The sequence below is a fragment of the Rhipicephalus microplus genome, chromosome 1, assembly GCF_043290135.1.
Source record: "Rhipicephalus microplus isolate Deutch F79 chromosome 1, USDA_Rmic, whole genome shotgun sequence".
NCBI lineage: Eukaryota > Metazoa > Arthropoda > Arachnida > Ixodida > Ixodidae > Rhipicephalus > Rhipicephalus microplus.
In genome coordinates, this window is record NC_134700.1 from 194546865 (window position 1) to 194568221 (window position 21357).

At 44.9% G+C, this 21357-nt stretch overlaps 1 long non-coding RNA gene across 2 annotated transcripts in view; it reads left to right on the plus strand.

Annotated features, from left to right (window-relative positions):
- The window catches only part of LOC142803720 (uncharacterized), a 147607-nt gene that overhangs the window by 97330 nt on the left and 28920 nt on the right, over nucleotides 1–21357 (plus strand). For both annotated transcript variants that reach the window (XR_012894244.1, XR_012894243.1), the window contains one exon: nucleotides 20325–20494. This is a non-coding gene — a long non-coding RNA (uncharacterized LOC142803720). The remainder of the gene's footprint in view (nucleotides 1–20324; nucleotides 20495–21357) is intronic.

The following is a 21357-nucleotide window of genomic DNA, read 5'->3' on the forward strand; positions in this document are numbered from 1 at the left end:
TTTACTTATGACAATAGAATGGTAAAAAAGTGGCGGACATCTCAGTTTTTATCATGGGAATTTTTTTTTCATGCATGTTCTTCAACATTTTGCGAAGTTCAGGCAAACACTATACTCATGTCCAGTTAAAATGTAAAACAGAGTACTTAAGACGTTCGTGGGACTTTATGGCACTCGCGAATGCTGGAATGTCGGAATAGGCTCGTGCTTACTTGGAACAAATACATTTCAGCTCAACGTGATACCGAGATGCATGGCCGTGTATATCGTCGCGCTTCTTTTCTTTCCATGACCATTTTTGAACGAAATCATCAAATTGGGGTCAATAGGTTTTTTGAAAATTTGTATTATAGAACCGTTATTCCAGATGTCCTTTGAAATATAAAACCTTGGCGCAAGAAAGCACCATCTTTTTTTTCAGCTGAAGCTCCGTCGGTACTGCTCTAATTGAGCGCTAAGAGTTTCCTTGCTGTCAAACTGAAAGACTACCCCGACACGCCAAGTGAACCCACTTTACCACGCCTCTGAAAGAAGTGTCGCGCGAAACAGATCTTACGCATATTTTTATCAGGTGGAGGTGACTGCAAAGCTGTACTAGCTCGGCGTAATGTCATGACTCAAATTTATAGAATCACCAGGAATCGGTATGCGCCAGAAAAATTCGGCAACGGACGGCCGGCGTATAGCAAAGAAATGAGGAAAGGAGGTAGAAGGTAAGGAAGCAAATATTCAAAAATGTGAGAAAGGGAAAAAAAGAAAATCACGGTGAAAACAAACTTCTTCAGAGGTGGCGGGAATTGAAGGCAAGTATCTGCGATCAGATGGCAAAGGTTTCAACAATTCTGCTACGACGATGCTCACGTTGTTCGAGTATCTCTTGCCATGTTAGTGCTATAGCATCCACCCCTCGTTAACTCTGCTGCTGCGTTCCTCAGCGATGTACATAGACCAGTTCGCATATCTACCAGGTCCCCCGGCGTCCATGATGGCCACGTTCAAGAAGCCGACGAGAACTGACTGCGACAGCGAGGACGCTGATGTCAACTCACTGACAGGTGAGGGGCCATCAGCGGTGTACAAGGACCAGCTTAGACAGCTACGAGGTCCTCCAGTTCTATGACGACCACGTCAAGGAATCGGACGGGACCCGACTGCGACAGCAAAGACACTCATGCCTACTTGCTCGGAGATGAGGGGCCATCAGCGATATACGAGGACCAGGTCGCATATCTATTAGGTCCTCCAGCATCCACGACCACCACGACAAAGAAACAGACGGGACCTGACTGCGACAGCGAGGACACTGATGGCTACTCAATGACAGGTGAGGGGCCATCAGCGGTGTACAAGGACCAGGTTAGACAGCTACGAGGTCCTCCAGTGTCCACGACGGCCACGTCAAGGAATCGGACGGGACCCGACTGCGACAGCAAAGACACTCATGCCTACCTGCTGGGAGATGAGGGGCCATCAGCGATATACGAGGACCAGGTCGGAAATCTACCAGGTTCTCCAGCATCCACGACGGCCACGACAAGGAAAAAGAAAACAGACGGGACCTGACTGCGACAGCGAGGACACTGATGGCTACTCACTGACAGGTGAGGGACCATCGGACGATGACTTCGAAGTCGCCCCGCCGCGGTGGTCTAGTGGCTAAGGTACTCGGCTGCTGACCCGCAGGTCACGGGTTCGAATCCCGGCTGCGGCGGCTGCATTTTCGATGGAGGCGGAAATGTTGTAGGCCCGTGTACTCAGATTCGGGTGCACGTTAAAGAACCCCAGGTGGTAGAAATTTCCGGAGCCCTCCACTACGGCGTCTCTCATAATCATATGGTGGTTTTGGCACGTTAAACCCCACACATCAATCAATCAATGACCTCGAAGTTGTAATGAGATGAAAGACAAAGAGACGTAACGCCCGGACCTCTTCATCCCCGAACACACCGAATGAACGAGCTCCACGAAGGCCAGAGGCCAACACCATAATTTTTGTTCCTGAGTCCAAGAGCAACATGAAGCGCCTCAACAGACAATCTGTTTCCGCGCGGCTTGAGCGACTGGTGCCATGTGAAATCATCGACATCAGAGTGAACCCGCGTGAGAATGTCATGGTGATTCATGTTTCGCATGCTGTCGCACTGAACGTTCTACGCAACGTCACAGAGGTGGGTGGCATCAACGTGCGCCCCTATACATACCAATGAGCTCTAATTCGTCACTGGTGTGATCTACGACGTTGACGCTACCATTCCTAACTTGGACTTGAGTGGCCTTATCAAGCCAGCTAATTAACCAAGTGTCATCATCAAGGTTGCTCGTTTGGATACCTCACGTTATGTAAAAATTTAATTTAGGGCAACTCACTACCTTAGCACGTATAAAGCTGGGCCATTTCCGACCCTTTGCAAGACCGTTTGTGCCGAAGCCGCTGCAATGTCTCAACTGCATGAAGCTTGGTCACGTGAGAAGCGTATGCGAAGGCAAGCGAATATGTTCTCGCTGTGCTGAAATTCATTCCGCGGCCACTCGTAAAGCCACTGTTCTCAAGTGTTCCACTTGAAATGGACCCCACGAAGCTTCCTCAAAAGATACCCAAAAATAAAAAAAAAGAAATCGCTGTGTTGAGGCAAATGGCGAGAGACCATGCATCGCATCGCAAGGCCGCCGCAACCGTCAGAAAGCGGCCCCGTCGGCGTCGAAGTTCGTCAGAAAAATCGAACTCATCTGCATCCACAGCGCCCACTCGACGCCCTACTTCCCCACCTCCTTTTACACCCTGATTACACTCGGCTCGTATGAAGCAGAACGCAGTGAAAATCATGATTTCTGCGGATACCACTTGCCCTACATTGCCATACCCGCAGTCACATGGTTCAGCGATGGTCACTACGAACAAGACCACCATGGACACAACTCACGCAGTTTGGCTTCCACTGCCGAAGTCGCATGGTTGGCCTCCGTGGCCGAAGTCGCAGCGCCATGCTGATTGACAGCGCATTTCGGCATTCCCAAAAGGCGAACCTATTCGAATAGTTATCAATCACTACTCGACACACTTCAACTCTCATAATCATATAGTGGTTTTGGGACGTTAAACCTCACATATCAATCAATCAATCGACACGCTTGAAGTGTTCGTGAGCTGGTTGAAATCATCACTCACTGAGGCCGTACAACAGGTACTGGACTTTCTACTTCCAGTGCTTGCAAACCATCAATAGGCATCATAAACTGATGACCTACGGTGGAACGTGTTATGCCTGAAGTCCTGCGTACACTACTATCGAACGCAGCAGTCTAGTTTAAGCTCAACTTTTTTTTCCTTTTTTTGCTCTTCTTTCTATCACTCTTTCTCATCTCTCAATTCCCTTCCTCCGGTGTAGGATAGCAAACGAGACGCTCGCATAGTGGACCTTACTGCATTTCCTTCCTCTGCCTCCTCTTCCTCCTGCTACCATGCTGATAGAGCACCGCACATTTTCGTACTTCAGTTGATTGATGATTGATTGATTATTAATATGTCAAGTTTATCGTCCCAAAACCACCATATGATTATGAGAGACGCCGTAGTGGAAGGCTCCAAAAATTTCGACCACGTGGGCTTCCTTAACGTGCATCCAAATCTGAGCACACGGGCCTACAACATTTCCGCCTCCATCAGAAATGCAGGCGCTGCAGCCGGGATTCGATGCCGCGACCTGTGGGTCAGCAGCCGAGTACCTTAGCCACTAAACCAACGCGGCGGGACCATACTTGAATTGTAATTGCAGAATCAGTGAATCCCGAGGAGCCCCTGAACCCTTTTAAACTAAGCACGGTACCAGGACCAACAGAAAGTAGAGCAGAACTTCGCGACCCTCTCTGAAGCACTGAATGCTATAAATGTATCAGTCTTTTCTAGCCTAAGTACCTTTTGATATTATATCAATAATTGTTAAACAGAAAGTCCTCACTGCCCTAAAAGTTGTAGTATGCGCGTTAAGCATCAGGGCCAACCAGCCTAATGCATGGTGTTTAAACCATTGTGAAGGCGATTCCTAAGAGCAGCCCACATGGCGGCGATCTGCTCGTCAGTGAGGAAGGCGGGGAAGTCACCGTTGCAGTGAAACTTTTAGTTAGCCTATATGCTGGTGCGCGTTGCTTTCCACGCATTTCACGCTGCTGTCGTCAGCGAAAGGGTTGAGTGGCGTTTACTGAAATAATTACGCCAATTTAGCGCTGTTCTCAAAGAGAGAGTCGCATTTGAAGTGGTTGCCTCCATTTTCTATGCACAGCGCTGATGAACAGCTCTTGGCCAAGGAGCGAAAAAGGAAGGACCATGAAATTATTGTTCAGTATAACGAAGTCGTCATCGTCAGCTCACTGAAAATACTCACGCCTGCAGGATTATATTCGAGTATCACGCGGGATAACTGAAAATTCTTTCAGTACTGCGAAGTTAGAAGTCAGGGATAGCACTATAGTGGTGGTCGCACCTTTTCTGGCAGTGGCCTCACGTCGTTTTCGCGCCGCTTCGCGCTTCTGAGCGTGCTGGTGCTCCTGAAATTACCAGCTATTCTTCCTCCAACTGAACCGGACGCGTCAGTCTCATAGCTGGCAACAACAGCGCATCCGCGATCTCTACGTCGCGAGATGGAGAAGCAACGATGGACAACAACCGGCGGGAGACGCCATCGCTCCGCAGCTACACTTCTGAAAGAAAACTTGTATTAACACTTGGGGTTTTGCTTCTGAAAAACACTTACGTGGTTACGAAGGACGCCATATTGGAAGACTCAGAAAAATTTGACTTTTTGATGTTCTTTGACAGACAACTAAAACTAAGTTCATTGGCCTGTAGCATTTCGTCGGCATCAAAATGCGCCCGCCATTGATGGAATCCACCCCCGGAACCTCCGGCGGACTTGTTGAGCACTATAATCAGTTAAGCACGATGGCATCGGTGGTGATGAGAGCACTAAAAGTGCCGTAAATTGTCCTACGTACCATTTTTTCGCAAACGTGTTCCAGTTGAACCTATGGCAGTAACGTAGCTTCCCTGAAAAAAGTCAGGGTTTTTCGCCCCTTTATACCGATACTTTATACCGAGCAAGAGCGTAAATTGAATCCAATTAGTTTGAAAAATGGAATTGGGGAAGTAAACACAGAACACTATTTTTATTCATATATGGAGTAAAATTCACGTATCTAACCAGGCACTATTTTATAATGCAGTTCAACACAACCTCGTGGCAAATTTAGTTCATCATTTTTGCCTCATTACTTCACGTCAAAGATGCCACAATTCCTTTGGAAGTGAACGTGCAGCGCGTGAGCAAAAAGTGTCTATATAGCAACAACATTTGCGCTGCAAATGTGCCGCCACACATGCACAATCCCTATTCCTCCCCCCTCAACACACAAAGAGACAGACAGAGAGACAGACAGACAGACGCGTGGTTATGCATAACACGATAGGGTCAATATAGTGAAAGAAACATTCGCATTAATCCCGACAAACACCTCACTTCAGCTAGGCGCAAGACCGGCGCCGACAGAAGCGAGAGCCAAAGTTAGCGAAACTATCTGAAAACACTGAACACTCGATGGAAAGCGGCAAGGTTGCTGCGATGGCAAGCGAAAACGGGAAAACCTAATAAAAGAGCACCACTCACGTTCTTTAAATACTTTCGGAGGCAGGAAGCGTGCTCTGAATTGCATGGACACCGCAACCGAGACGCCCCGCGTGCAAAGCATTATGGTAGCTTTGCGCTCATCTACCGATCACGTGTTTTCTTTCGCTTTTCACTCTGACTGTTGGCTGAGCCACGAATGCGTTATCCGACAGGGCGGATAACTTTCGCGAGCACACGTAGCAGCACTGTCTGCCTAAAGACCAAGACCAGCTGATTTCATTATGGGCGCCTCTGCCGTGTAAAGTGATTCCCAAATGCAGCGTTTGATTCAGCTTGTCGAGGAGAAAGATGAGAAGCAGAATATAAAAAAGAGAAAAAGGTAAACTAAGGCCGAGCGTGGTTGGTTAGTAGGAACTAGAAAGAGGACGAGAGAAGTTGGGGTAGAGGAGGAGATGAAGTCAGCGTTGCCACCAGCGTAACCGCGGTGTGAAAGGTTATGCAACAAATATAACAGGGAAGTGCCCATTGCAGAATACATAAAAAAAGAAAAAAAACAGCATAATAAATTTTCAAGGCAGTGGCATGCGTAAAATATTGGTGATTTATATTTTGTCTTCCCCCAATTTTCCCTACATGGTAACGCAAGTTTAGTAACCGGAGAGGTAGGTCTGCAAGAAATGTTTTTTAGAAATAACTTTTTCAAAATTATCACACTAATACGACAAAAAATTGTAACCGAATATCTTCGAGATATTACCTAAAAACGACATTTTGGAGACAAAGAAGTAATCAGCCAAATAAGTAATTTACAGTAAGCATAATAATAGTTGCAGCACTGAGGGTGCGCGAAGCGATAGATGCGCCGCTAAGATGGAAGGAGTCGCAAAATATCATTTTTGTCAAGTATTACGCGAGAAGCTTTTTTCTACCCATTTCGCTACATATTTTGGAATTCTATAGGCTTGCCAGGAACTTAAACATAAATACAAGATTTGTAGATTTTGTGAGAGCGTACTCGCTGCTAAATTGGACGTTCAGCCCACCTTATCCATTTTCAAAAGCATCTCAAGCATCACTCAAAGCAGGATCAAATCTTTTTCATACCAAATTAAGGTGCGTTGACACCTTTTCAGAAAAGATTTTATATTTAAATCCTAAGTAGTTGCTTTGCGCCAGCAGCATGCCTTCAGAAAGGCAGTTTCAGAACACCCTTCAAAGGGTCGGTTTCAATGAAAGTAAAATTAACTAAGATTGAGTTACATATTACTACACACAAAATATGTCCTTTGGCTAGCAGTCAAAACTACCAATTCTGACATGATAGAGAAATCGCTTAGCAGCGCTGTAGGTGCATATACATGTACAGGTTGTGCATTGTACTAGCAACTTCGCGCTGCTATCAACATTCGGTATGCTGCAGTCGAAAAATCTACAAAATTGTATTTTGAAGAGGCTGTATTGCAAATGAAATCCAGACTATCAAAACATAGTTTGCGATGTTCAAATATCCTGGTTCACTGTACAACTTAACGCAAAAAAAAGCCTGGGAGGTTGTATCGCTAAAATACCTGATTATTAAAAGGCAAGAAGATCTTGCACAACGATGAACATCTAAAATTAAGGTTTCGGGGAAAAAAACGAGGAGTGAGTTATCCAACTAGCTTGTCCCCCGTTTGAAGGCAGTTATGTAAAGGGCCACCTCTTAAAAAGAAACACACAGGGTGTAACATTTTCTGCACCACAATTCTAAAGGTCACCCTCCTAAAATATTTATAAACGGTAGTTCACATATTAATAAACAGACGTTTTAGGGTCATAACGTACCTCAAACAAATATGAGATTCTAACCATTGTGCAATGAGTTGTCGAAATACTGCAAGCGAATTCCTATGTTAAATGCAAAGTATTTCTTCGCGAACTTCGGCGACTCACTAAGCTAACCAGCGCGCAATCTTCACAGCCAATGCCTCAGCCAGTTGATGTCCCTGTGGATGAAAACGTGGGGGACTCGAGAACCACGAAAAAGAGGGCAGTCATGGCAGAACACGTGGAAGCCAACCAAACGACCATGTCAGACATGAAAGAGGTGTTTGACACGCTCAGCAATGTAGTAGCCAATCTTAGCGAGCAGATGGGTAGGCTACAATCAAGCGTGGTGGCACTCGCAGAGCACATGACTTTGCGCATTACAAAGGTCGAAGCATATCTGCACAACACAGCAAGGCCTCCTCATGCACCAAGCTCACCCCTTCGGCCACCAATACTAGTGGTACCAAACCTGTCGACAGGTGCAGCATCAGGCTCTGGCCGCCCATGTAATAACCATGATGGCAGCGCTACGTGAAGCATTTCGTATCTGGCAATGGAACTGTAGAGGTTACCTGAAAAAAAAGCCAACCCTGCAGCAGTATATCAGGAGCAGCCAAGAAAAGCTTCATATATATTATTACAAGAGACCCTTTCACCGCAAGCAACGTTGCCTGGCTTCCGGCCTGTAATAGGGGATACTGAAGGGAGGGGAGTCTGCACCTTCGTATGCAACAAACTAACGCACGTAACCCATGACCTCAAGATAGAAGCAGGCAGGTTGGAACACGTCTTGGTAGAGATCGTGCCGGGTACCAGCAACCGTCAGAGCATTTTCATTCTTAATATATACAGCAGTCCAAAGGAACAAAAGCAAGGGTTCAAGACTGTTCTAATGAAAGCTGTTAATATCGCCCGGGAATGTCCACTCGTCATAGCAGGTGATTTCAACGCCCCTCATCATACATGGGGTTACAAGTACAACACTGGGAAAGGAAATCGACTTTGGCAAAGTGCCAGTGAACTTGATCTCACCCTAATTACAGACCCCAGCCTACCAACAAGGCTTGGTACATCTTGCTGCAGGAGAGGAAAACGAAGAAGTGTGTTTTGAATAGAAGCTACTTCTGCTAACTCCGGCGTATTTCAGTTGTAATTTAAGTCTGTTGATCACTTTTCGCGGCTCCTTTGGAGGGGATGAATGTAGACCATCCCGGGCGCCTGCCGGCACCAGCGGCGTCAGCGGCGGCCGCCTCCAGGAAGCGGATGGGACAAGCGAGTGACAGCGACAGTAAAGATACTCATGCTTACTATCTCAGCAGTGAGGACTTCTCAGATGACGGTTTCCAACCTGTGCTAAGCCGCAAAGCGAAGAGGAAAAACATGAGAACATCCTCATCCTCAACTATGCAAGCTGTAAGTGGAGCGCCAAAATCGAACACTTATACCATCCTGTTTCTGCCTGCACTTCCTACCGTCAGCATGAAACGCCTTAACAGACAGTCTGTGTCGAGGTCTCTGGAAACGCTCGTGCCTAATGAGATCACGGACATAAGAGTGAACGCCAGAAAGAATATACTGGCTGTGGACGTTTTGCACGCAAGTGCGTTGGGCGTTCTGCGCAGTGTAACTGACTTGGACGGAAACCAGGTGCACTCTCATGTTCCCTTGGGATGTGATGTAGTAACCGGCGTGATCTACGACATTAATGTGACTATTTCCAATAATGACTTACAATTTCTTGTCAAGTCAACAACTGATACTCCCATTGTTGATGTCACCCGGCTAGGCAAGTCTCGCTGTGTGAAGATTGCGTTTAGGAGCACATCACTCCCCTCTCATGTGAAGGTGGGGTACTTCAGACATGCTGGGCGGCCTTTCATTCCAAAGCCTCTCCAGTGCCGTAAATGCATGAAACTTAGACATGTGAGCAGCGTCTGCGAGAATTCGGTGGTATGCCACCACTGCGCCGAGCACCATGAAGCGGATAAATGCGCCGCAACTGTCAAGAAATGCTCTATTGCAATGGATCCCATGAAGCCACATCGAAGGACTGGCCGCGGATTCAGAAGGAAATTGCCATCTTGAAGGAGATGGCGCGCGATCCCTCATCTCATCGAGAAGCCGCAGCTAAAGTCAGAAGGCGTCGTTGACGTCGACGTCGGTCTTCGAGGACGCCCGCTACCTCCTCGACACGTTTGCCAGCCTCATCAGTACCACCTCCTTTACCTCCCAGACCACATGCCGTGGAAAATGCTGTAAAGGAAAAAGCCAGTGAGGATACCCTAACTGCGACAGAGTGGCCAGCACTTCAAAGGGAAGCAGCATCAAGCGAACCGAAGGAGTTTCATGACGGCCAGTCCGCGATCCCGGTTTGAGATCTTTCCAACCAAGACAGGCAAGTGACGGCAATCGTGCAATCATTAATTGCCACGATTCGCACGCTACTGAGCAGCATACAATCTTCGTCTGCTAAGAGTGCACTGCAAATACTGGATGCACTGAATACAGTTCTTGCTAACTTCGTATAGGCACAATGGCTCAACAAAATTTCATCTTCCGCACTGAAGTTAAAAGTGCGTCGATTTTTCAATGGAATGCCAGAGGCATGAAGTTCCGTATTTTGGACTTTCGTCAATTTGTTCAGGCCAATCAATTCCCTATGCTTGTCATATGTGAACCAAACGTATCAACGCCTTATAGATTGTCCGGTTATGAAGCTTTTTGTTCAGCCGCTTGCGAAGAACGAAGCAAAGTAATTGTTTACATTCGCACAGACTTGACTTATCTTTCGCACCCAATAAGTTCAAATGACGACAATCAGTACGTGTGTCTTCGTGTAAAGAAGAATGCAGTTTCGTTCACGCTTATTGGTGGATATATATCTCCGTCATCGCGATTTGACTGCGACAGATTAAAAGACATCTTGATGAGGACCGATGGGCCTTGGTTCATCACCGGTGACTTCACCGCCCATCACATGCTTTGGGGGAGCACTAGGATGAATGCCAGGGGCCGGAACATTGTTACATTCGCTTCCGATTACGACCTTTCCATCATGAACGATGGTACCCCCACATATCTGCGGGGTCTCACGTATGGCAGTTGCCTTGACCTGACATTGGTGTCACGATGCTTCTCTAACAAAGTTAAGTGGTTTTGCGATATTGAGACTCATGGGAGTGATCACATACCCACCTACGTCACGATCGATGGTATCATAAAAAATTTCTCTTCTGGTGTTGCAATTGGCACTGACTGGTCGATGTTTACATCGCGTGTTGAGAACGCTTGCCAAGAAGGCCTCGCCTGCAGCCTGGAAAATACCATAGCGGAAGCTATGCAAGCGTCCAAATGTAAATTACCATTTTCGTCTAAAAGAACACAGTTCGACATCGAACTGAAAAAATTACGAGCTATACGAAGGCGTGCTGAAAGACGATACAGACGCACAAGATCAATTTACGATCTGAGGGAAGCAAGGCGGCTCCAGAAAATGATTCAACGACGCATTTACAAGCTGGAGAGCGAACGCTGGAAAGCTATCTGCGAATCTCTAGACCCTCATAAGCCGCTGTCTTATATCTGGAGAACAGTTCGTGGTCTTCGCTCCTCTCCGCAACAACGGTACCCTTTTAAAGCTTTGGCACTCCATCATGGAAAAACATAACTCGAGGTGGCTGAAGAATTTTGCACGAGAGTTGCCGGGAATATTATAAACGAGAGCATCGACGCCGTGATCGTTCCTGAGACGTGATTACCAGAAATGGACATTCTATTCACCATGAAAGAACTAGAAGGTGCGTTAGTCGCTTCTAAGCGCATGTCATCGCCAGGTCCTGATGGTATTACTTATAGTGCGTTGGGGCACCTTGGACAAAAAGGCAAAAAAGAACTTTTAACATGCTTCAACAACTCCTGGCTCAGCGGCAGTGTTCCCCGAGAATGGAAAATAAGTCGATTAATACCACTTTTGAAATCGGGAAAATCACCGTTGGACTTGACAGCGTATCGCCCTATTGCCCTCGCAAGCTGCCTCGGAAAAGTGTTGGAAAGGATGGTTCTATTTCGTCTCGAGTGGTACTTGGAACGATACACCAAATACCCTTCTTGCATGGCAGGCTTTCTTCGGGGCCGCTCCTCCATTGACTGTGTCCTTGACTTATCGACATTTTTTCAATAAGAAAAAAGTCGCAAGCGCATATCAGTGGCACTGTTTCTTGACGTGAAAAGTGCATATGATAATGTAGCTCACGATGCCATCGTCACTTCTATCGCAGCGATGGGCATTGGTGGACGAATGTTTCAATGGATAAAAGATTATATAACTGGCAGGGGTTTCTTTGTACAAACATATGAGGGTACAACTGCCCAACATTACACCTACTGCGGAGTACCTCAGGAAGGTGTTTTAAGCCCCACATTGTTCAATGTGGCCCTCATTGGTCTGGTGAAGGTTCTGCCAAAGTCGGTGTGCCTATCCATATACGCCGATGATATTTGCCTCCGGAGTGCTGCAGTTACTCGCCCTCAGGCGCGTGCACGAATACAGCGGGCAGCAACCCTCACAACAGCCTACCTTCAAAAACAAGGCCTAAATATATCAACTGTGAAGTGCGCGTTGATTGCGTTTACATGCAAACCAATGACGCCATACCCTGTTTACATCAATGGGCAGAGTGTCAAATATGCACGGACGCATCGTTTTTTGGGCATAATAATCGACAAAAGTCTTTCGTGGAGCCCACATTGTGCGTACTTGAAGAAGAGACGGCTATCTATTGTGCATATCATGAAATTCTTGTGCGGGAAAGCATGGGGAACTTATGTGGCCTCCATGCTACAGCTGTACAAGGCCATATTTCTGGGTCTATTGCGCTACAGCTCGCCGGTACTGACTAACACTTGCAAATCCAATACTCATTCATTGGAGAGTTTGCAGTGTCAGGCACTGCGTATCTGCCTAGGACTGCCCCGATGCGCTTCTACTTATGCCACAATCATGCTTGCCAAAGACCATCCGGTCAGAACATATATAGTTGTGGATTGCCTCAGATCGCACATTCGACATGCTAGCCATGTCTCCGACCACCACTTGGTCCATCTACCTTCCGGAAGACCACGTGCTACGTTTTCAGACGTCATAGCCAAGCACCTAAACAGCATTCCATCAGGATATACGCCAGCTGCAAGAATGGCATGTCCTTTGTGGTGCCTCGACCAGCCGCAAGTACGTCTAGAAATTCCGGGAATCAAAAAGAAAAGCAATCACTCCAGAGTAGCATTGAAGCAAGCAACACTGCTATTATTACATGAGTTGTACTTAGACCGAACGCAGATATACACTGATGGGTCCGTCTCGTCCAGCAGCTCATCAGGTGCCGCTGTAATTCCGGCTGCAGCAATGACAATCAAGTTTAGCTTGTCGCATATGACTACATCTACGGCATCAGAGCTTGCTGCTATAAGGGCTGCTTTACAATATCTCGTTCAAGAACGTCCAGGAAAATGGGTCATATTCTGTGATTCGAAGGCAGCGCTTCAGAGTTTGCAGTCTGCCATGCGTAGGAGGAGTCATGAACAACTGGTACAAGAAATAAGACATTGCCAACATGAAGCTCTAGCACGAGGGCATGATATTATACATCAATGGCTACCTGGACATATCGGTATTACCGGAAATCAATTAGCCGATGATGCAGCTCGCTCAGCCCATGAAGAAACCCGTGTAGTCCCGATTTCTCTATCAAGGAATGATGCAGCAAGACAACTTTACCTGCTGGCTCGAGATCTCACACGCACATTCTGGTCGTCTACCAGCTTCCAAAGGTGTCAATTTTATGAACTGGATCCTTCGCTCAAGCTAAAGCTACCATCACAACTTTCCCTCTCCGATGCGACACTGTTATGCCACCTTTGGTTTTGCATTTACAAAAGTGTACTCTTTTCGCATTGATATGGCAGACACTCCTACATGCGACTACTGCGGAGCTGCAGCTGCGCTTGCTACGACACACAGCGATGCCAGCTCTGGATGGTTTTGAATCGACTTGACCCCGGACCATTTTGTGTGCAGAAGATAATAGGACCTTGGGCATCTGCCTCAGTTGCGCAGAAAGCAACTAAAGCACTGCTACTTTACCTAAAGTCAACAAACCTGAGCGACCGCCTGTAGACTGTGTGTGCTCCCCGAGTGTGCTCGTAATTGTGTGTACCTTCTCATCTTTCTGCAACCTCTTTTCTCCCCTTTATCCCTTCCCATTCTTTCCCCAGTGCAGGGTAGCAAACCGGATGTGCGTCTGGTTAACCTCCCTGCCTTTCCTTGCATCTTCATCTCTCTCTCTCTCTCTCTCTCTAGAGATACATATCAAGCTTTCTTATTCGTGCTTCGCATATCACCGATTCTCACTCTACGTGGGATCTGCCATTTGTTTTTACTAAAAGTATGGGTCAATCCAGCGTGAATAGCACTCGTCAATCAAAAATAATGATGGCGCTGTTTTATGCATAAAATTTGCCCTCGGCCTATGTAAGGGTGCTGCCCATTTCTCTTTATTCATTGAAATATAGGCTGATGTCTTCTTCCCGCGTTGAAGTTTCTTCTGGTAAGGACGCAGTCAAATCTAATCCACTTGCCAGACTTCCTATATTGTATATCTAGATCTCTGGGACAATTTTATATGTCCAATACCAGTCTTAAAATTTCGTGTTAGGATTTTTCACACCATTTATTTCCAACAGGTGAAGTATTCTTTACACAAATTTTTAAAACATCACATGCCTGTGATAAGTGCTAATAAATTCAACTATATCAAGTGTTGCTTTTACAGCTACTAACATTTGATTGATTTGTGGGGTTTAACGTCCCAAAACCACCATATGATTATGAGAGACGCCGTAGTGGAGGGCTCCGGAAATTTTGACCACCAGGGGTTCTTTAACGTGCACCCAAATCTGAGCACACGGGCCTCGACATTTCCACCTCCATCGGAAATGCAGCCGCTGCAGCTGGGATTTGAGCCCGCGACCTGCGGGTCAGCAGCCGAGTACCTTAGCCACTAGACCACCGCGGCGGGGCACTACTAACATTTCTAAAAATACACCTTTAAAAGATCTAAAACGGTTCTACTTGTAGATGTTTTGCACAATGAAGCAGTATTGCTGTTTTATGATTCACGAAGTTTCTATTAGTGATTTTCAAGGGAAATTTTTTAAATTGTGTATTTCGGTTCAAAATAGACAGCTAAGAAATCGTAAGGCAATATGAGCTAAAACACATTATGAGAGCTTAAAACAAATTCTGATATTTGACACGTTTGGTTACATACATAGCCACAAAATGCAGCATTGTTCCAGTGATGATTGAGTTTCAAATATTTATAATGGTTTTGTTTATATTAGCCTGGTAAACAGCAGTGCAGTTTCAGTTTGAAAATATTGCTGTTTTCATCTTCGTACTGGTGACAGCGTGAAATTAGGCCCTGAATATGTGCGCCCTGAATATTGCAGTAAAGGACGCACGTGACATGCCTTCAATGTTTTCATGTTACCATCTAGCGTATATGCTCTTGGTACAGTCACTTGGCGCAACACCAATTTACCTACATATCAAACGTATAAAAAACGGCCGTGAGCCCACCGAGACCATAAGATGTAGGTAAATCATGCCTTACATGACATGCCTCTGATAATTTGCACCTTAACACTTGTCAATTTTGGTAGCCATTTATGGTTCTCGTGACCCAGAAATTTGTGTAGAATGCCGGGTAAAAAAAAACGGTGGCAATGGTGTCAACACCATGGCAGATAGATCATGTTGTTTATGACATGCATGTCATAAAGTTTGTGATACTAAATCCGTTATGTTTGTCATAAAGTCATGTTCGCGATGCCAATTTTTGTATTTAATCAAACGGCTATGAGAGCTCAAAGCCGCAGGCGGCTACAGGAATAGATAGATAGATAGATAGATAGATAGATAGATAGATAGATAGATAGATAGATAGATCCACCAAAGTTTACTAATAGTAAACCAAAGTTTACTGTTAGTAAACCAAAGTTTACTAACAAATTCACCAAAGTTTACTAAGAAAAGCTTCACATTTAAACTCAACACGTAGGTTACTGAGAAGTGCGTTTCGAGTTTATTTGTAATAGCCGCTTCTTCGAGTTCACGAGTAGCTTTGTGGTACAAGCCACGGACAACAGCAAACAACTATATTAAAAAAATGGTTTGTAATTAGCACTTGGACTTCTTTCTACCATCTAGAATATCACAGAAATTCTCAAAGACGACGTTTCTGCGTAACCTTATTGCTGAATGTGCGTAATAACGAAGCCGTGTGAGAATGATTGTGTGCATGTAATCATACATGTTCTGTTGTGAATGGCAAGTGATCTTGGAGAATAATTCAAACTTAAAATGACTGTTTCGCAACACAGACAGTTTCAAAAAGCATGTATGTTTTGTTTGTACCTAACTTTGTTTTATTCAATGTATTTTATGCGGTCCTGGTTGTTCTTTCTTCGTAATTGATTGTATTTATTGACTCCTATACTATATCTCTATTCACAAGTTGCTTTTGTTTGCGAACTCCTTGCGATTGGCCGCTTTTTACACGTCCCGTAACTTCTTTCTGTTTTAACGTTATAAACTAGCAGATTATTTTACATATTATGATTTATTCTATGCACGTAACTGTTTTCGTTACCTCTCTTAGTGTTTGGAGTTGTTGCTGTCTTTGTTTCAACTGGATTAGTTTTTTATTGTTATTACAGAAGGCCCCTGCAGCAGTTTCTCTTGCAGGACGTCTTCGGGACCTCCTTTTAATTAATATATTGCTCTCTCACAATTTTTATTACAGAATTAGTGAATTGATGCTGATTAAAACATATATCGACGCGAAAGACTTTTTCTAAAAAATTACTATAACAATAAGCATGGCCTAATTGTGTCTTTGATTAAAGTAAAAAACTAAAATGTTCGTGAGGACTGGCACTTCTCTCTAACAACGACGACCGCTCGAATTAGTCGAGCGAGACTCCGAACGGAGATCGTTCCCCGGTAATCGCTTGGGCCAGCTCTAAATTACCTATGCTCAATCTTTTCTCGAGAGCTCACAAAAAAAAAACAAGAAAACAAAACGAGAGAACACTTGCAAACGCCAGAGGCGAACTTAACGGCTTGAAGTGTTCCCAGTAATTGTATTTCATTTCTACAGCGACTGCTCATGCTTAAAGACTGCAGAAGATCCTAGAGTTAGGAAAATAATAACAATCGCGGCGACTTCCCGAGCGTGCGTGGATAAATAAGTACATGACCGTTTCCTTTTACGATCCTTTTCTTCTATTCAGCTACACCACACTCCGTTCTGCACTTCCCTTCTTCCCATTTTTTATTGCCACTTGCTCAAAGATATTTGTGCCAGCATGCTGAACACTTCACTGGCTTTAAAGAGTTTTTGTTTGCGTGTACAGGAAGTAAAGCACCCTCTTGATATCTTAAACATTTATGCTTGAGATATAACGCTAAATTCAGCTTGCAGAGCTTCCCTAGACCTTCTGCACGCGCTATATACACTTTATTTCAAATATATCAGTCTGATCGAGGCCCATGGTCCTGGTAAGTAGGAACTGTACAAAGGAATCGCCATTGAGTGCTGGCCACTGAAACACATCATACATATTCTTTTAGCCGAAATTGTTGAAAACAGGAGCAGTTTGTCTCAAAGAAAACGACGAAATTAATTTCGAAGGGTTTGGATGAGGCCTTAATAGTAGGCCAATTTTCGTGTTGCCCTATTTTCTATTTGTGTGAATTCAGTTGAGTTCCCCTATGCCATTTCTTAAAACTCCGAAAGTCGTCATGCATGGCAAATTATGAAGTTCGGGAGTAACGTACTCTAAATTTATTTTTTTTGCCACAGGAAGATGTCAATCCGTATAAGTGCTCGTTCCCAATTGAAGATTTCTGTATGTTGTCTTCTTTAAACTAACCTCATAGCATTGATGAGAACTCAAACTTCTTACTCTAAATCAAGCAGTGGTCAAAATCAGTTACTAAATCAACTTATATAGGACACGAAATATGAATAAATGTGCCTGCTTTAAGAACAGCTATGAGTGTTTATGATTGCCGGCGAAGGCTTTTATTCAGGTTCAAACCAAGACAAATCCTTTCATCCCTATGTATATGTCATTAGGAATGAAGCAACATAATGCGAGTCCTCGATGGTTCTATATAGAGTCAATGTGTGCTTTAACAAGCCGCGGATGCTCAGAATGATTGAGTATCATATAACCGTACGTTGTTTATGATGATTAACGGTGCAGTTCCAGGATGTTATTCCCATAATTTACTGTTTTTTTAAAGACGATAGTCTTTCTTGGGGACCTTCGACGCAAAAATTTTGGTCTGTCTGTCTGTCTGTCTGTCTGTCTGTCTGTCTGTCTGTCTGTCTGTCTGTCTGTCTGTCTGTCTGTCAGTACCTTTGTCTGTTTGTCCGATCTTACCGGTATCAGGTACTTAAAACGGCCGACCCCATCCGCAGCGACCACCAATGTTGCTCAAGGTTGAGCGTTCATGCTTGAGCAATTGTCAAATAAAAAGCAATTATTGCGCACGTCTCGGGCACCATAAGAACACGCATATATTCTGCATATGCATATCTTAATGGAAAGCGCATACATAAGTAATTTTAGGGACCGTAGCGCTTATCACGCTGCGCTGACCATGCCACGCTTGCACGGAACGGGAAGTGTTGCTAAAACGAGACGGTGGTGGCACCTACGCGTCGCCTCGCGTTCTACACGTTATCACCTATGAGACGGGCGCGCACGGCCACGCACTTTGTTTTCCAAAAGAAACTGCCAGATGGCCCTCATGTCTAGAGTGTGACATGACTTGATGCGCTCGTGAGCCTCCGCTGCGCACTCGAGGCACTCTAATGCCTAGTTCACACTGAAACATCCGCTTTCTACAGCGACCGAAATTCCCCTGCCGCCGAAACACAGCGTTGTTCGCACTGGACGCGCCCCGCACCGCCGAATAGGCCATCTACTACGGGGCGAACGAGGGATGGATTCGCGTCACCCGGTTGTTGTCGCGGCTCGCAAACGCTACTACGCTATCCGGTGGTGTATACTTCGATGATTCTCGTACGCAAGAAGCAAGAGAAGACAGTACCGCTTACTTTGCTGGCAAGTGGCTGTCTAGTAATGCACGAAGAGCAGAAAAACCACCGACGCCAGTGGCGTTGGTGGGTTCGTTTTGCTTTGCAAGACCACAACAAGCTCGGTCACGCCAACAGCAAGCTGGGTCACCTCTTTCACGAAATACGGAGACAAAATAGGCACAGAGTAGGTTAAACTCCCGTTGGTTTCAACATTCAGTTACGTGCACTGCAGCATAACAAGTGAGTAGGGCTTGGCTGCCATTTTTCAAAATTCCTTGACTAGCGCTCCTATTGGTCCGCTGTGACCGATTCAGCGGCAGACGCCGCAAAAATCGGTCCGAGAGAGATCGGCGCGGAGAGGGCCCTTTCGGCGGAACTCGCCACCGCCGAACCGGATTCGGAGCACTTTCGACGGCTGGAATGCTCAGTGTGAACGCGGCCTAACGCAGTGCCTCCGGAATACCATTCACCGACTTTCTTGCGTGGAACATCAAATAAATGTTTTGTTCACTGACTCCACACGCAAGACTATCGTCTTTCAATGACATTTGCAGATTACATGCAGATACAAGACAAATTATTTTAAATGAGATAGCTTCGTTCTCAATATTTTCATTCATTGCGCAAGTGAAATTGAAGTGTTCATACACAAACGACAATAGTAGTAAACAACTTGATTATTTTTTTGAACAACTTCGTCATACATAAACGACACCATAACATGAAAGTTTATTGAAGGATTTGTGGGAGGTATAACAGTTGCAATACTTTATTGAAGGAGTTGATAGTGCTCTAAACGTATGTTAGTCTGCGTAATTCCTTCTAACACAACACTTTCAATGCCCTGCTTATTGGAAGTTTGATTTTCAAATGCGAATGATTTCTTTGCATACTGCGAGCACTTTTGACATCTATCTATCTATCATCTATCTATCTATCTATCTATCTATCTATCTATCTATCTATCTATCTATCTATCTATCTATCTATCCGCCTAAGTGTGGGTCCTCTAGTCATCACTCCCTTAACCTAGCGAGACCAAAATTTCAACGTAGTAGCATTAAGAAATACCTGACATCGGCAGCGCTGGCCCGACGAATTCAAAGAGTAAATGTTAGGGAACCAACAGGAATCGAAGCCAAGAATTTTGCGCTGAAATCAAGCATTCTACCACAAAGCCAACCCAAGTCTGTGAACTACTCTTCAAATAGACCCTAATGTTCGTGAAACGTCATCTGTGGTTGCACTACTGGGCTATTAAATTTTATAAACATTGCATATGTACTCCCACAAAACAGCTATGACGTTGGGTTAACGTCAATTTATGTGCCATGTGCTGAAGTTGATTTATGTATTACCTTCGAGGGGCTGCCATCCTCGCGAGCACAGCACTTCATATCAGCTGATCGCTTCTGGCATTGGTAGTAATCATGTTCCAGTTGGCATCATTGCGCAAGTGCGAACATCTGGTTATATAAACATCCTCAACCCTTCAACATATGTTTGTGCGTGTAATATTTGTACATATATTTAGTATCATTTTATCACGTTCGCTATATATAGATTCCAACATCATCCCCTTCCATCCACTTGCTTCACATAACGTTGATTCTCAAGGTACGTGGGATCTGCCATTTTTTTTACCAAAACCACAATTCCAGAGCCCGTGTGTCTGCATATTATAGCTCAAAAAATGTGTTTTTTTTTCTGACTGTCCCCCCATTAGGGATCTGAAACAGGAAATGGTGGGATATGCAACTGTGACAACCTTGGCTAAAGTATCTACTGTGTGTTACCAGGCCTTGTATCAGCATCTTACGGAAGAAGCATTCGGGGGAGACTATTTCCAGTCGTCCTGATGCTTAGCATATCATTAGTGACTGAGGCCACCCAGTGGTAAGAAACGCCTACAGAGAAATTTTTTTTTCGTTTCTTTTTCAATTCAAATTTTGACATGCATCTACTGTAAGTGCAGGCCCTGGGGTATTAGATCAACTTCGATGGTAAGGCAAGTACGCAGAATTCAGCACAGAACAATTCTTTATGTGGAATGGAGGAGGCGGAGGAAGAACAATAGAAATGAATTGCAAGGAAGTCTACCAGATGGGTGTCCGGTTATCTGTCTAAGCCGGCGGAAGGGGATTAAGGGTTAAGAATAGGGAGATATATACAAAGTGTTGAGCATACATGAATTGTTTGACCTTAACTACTTTGCTACTTTCTAGAGTATTAGACGCAGTATATCAAGAGTACCACGTTTCACTGTAGGTCGTCGAATGATCACAGTGTTTCAGTCACTGTTGGACTCAGTTTGCGTGTTCACCTTCAGGCTGAGCGCTGAGTCCATAGAGTGGCAGCTGGATGTTCTATGTACTTGCACACCTGAAATAGGTACCATGATTCTGTGGAATGGCTTCAGAAGATTGCAGCCACGTAATAGCAAAATCTTAAAGAAAAGAAAACTCTTCATGTTAAGTTCATTTATATTGTCATAGTTGACAGGGACAATATAAGCGAACATTTTCTCTTGCTGTCATGTACCGCATTGCATTCCAGTCTGATAATATCTCATCAGTGGCACTTCGTGACACACAGTGGTTGCACAGGAAATAAAAGATACCAGACAACATAGCGGAGATGAATGGTGCGTGTGTGTGTGTGAAGGTATTGTCTATTACATCTGAAGCCAAGCAACTTGTTCCCCACTGTCTGCTTATGGCTACGTGACTAAGCTGGTGTATTGAATGCCTAAAAACTAA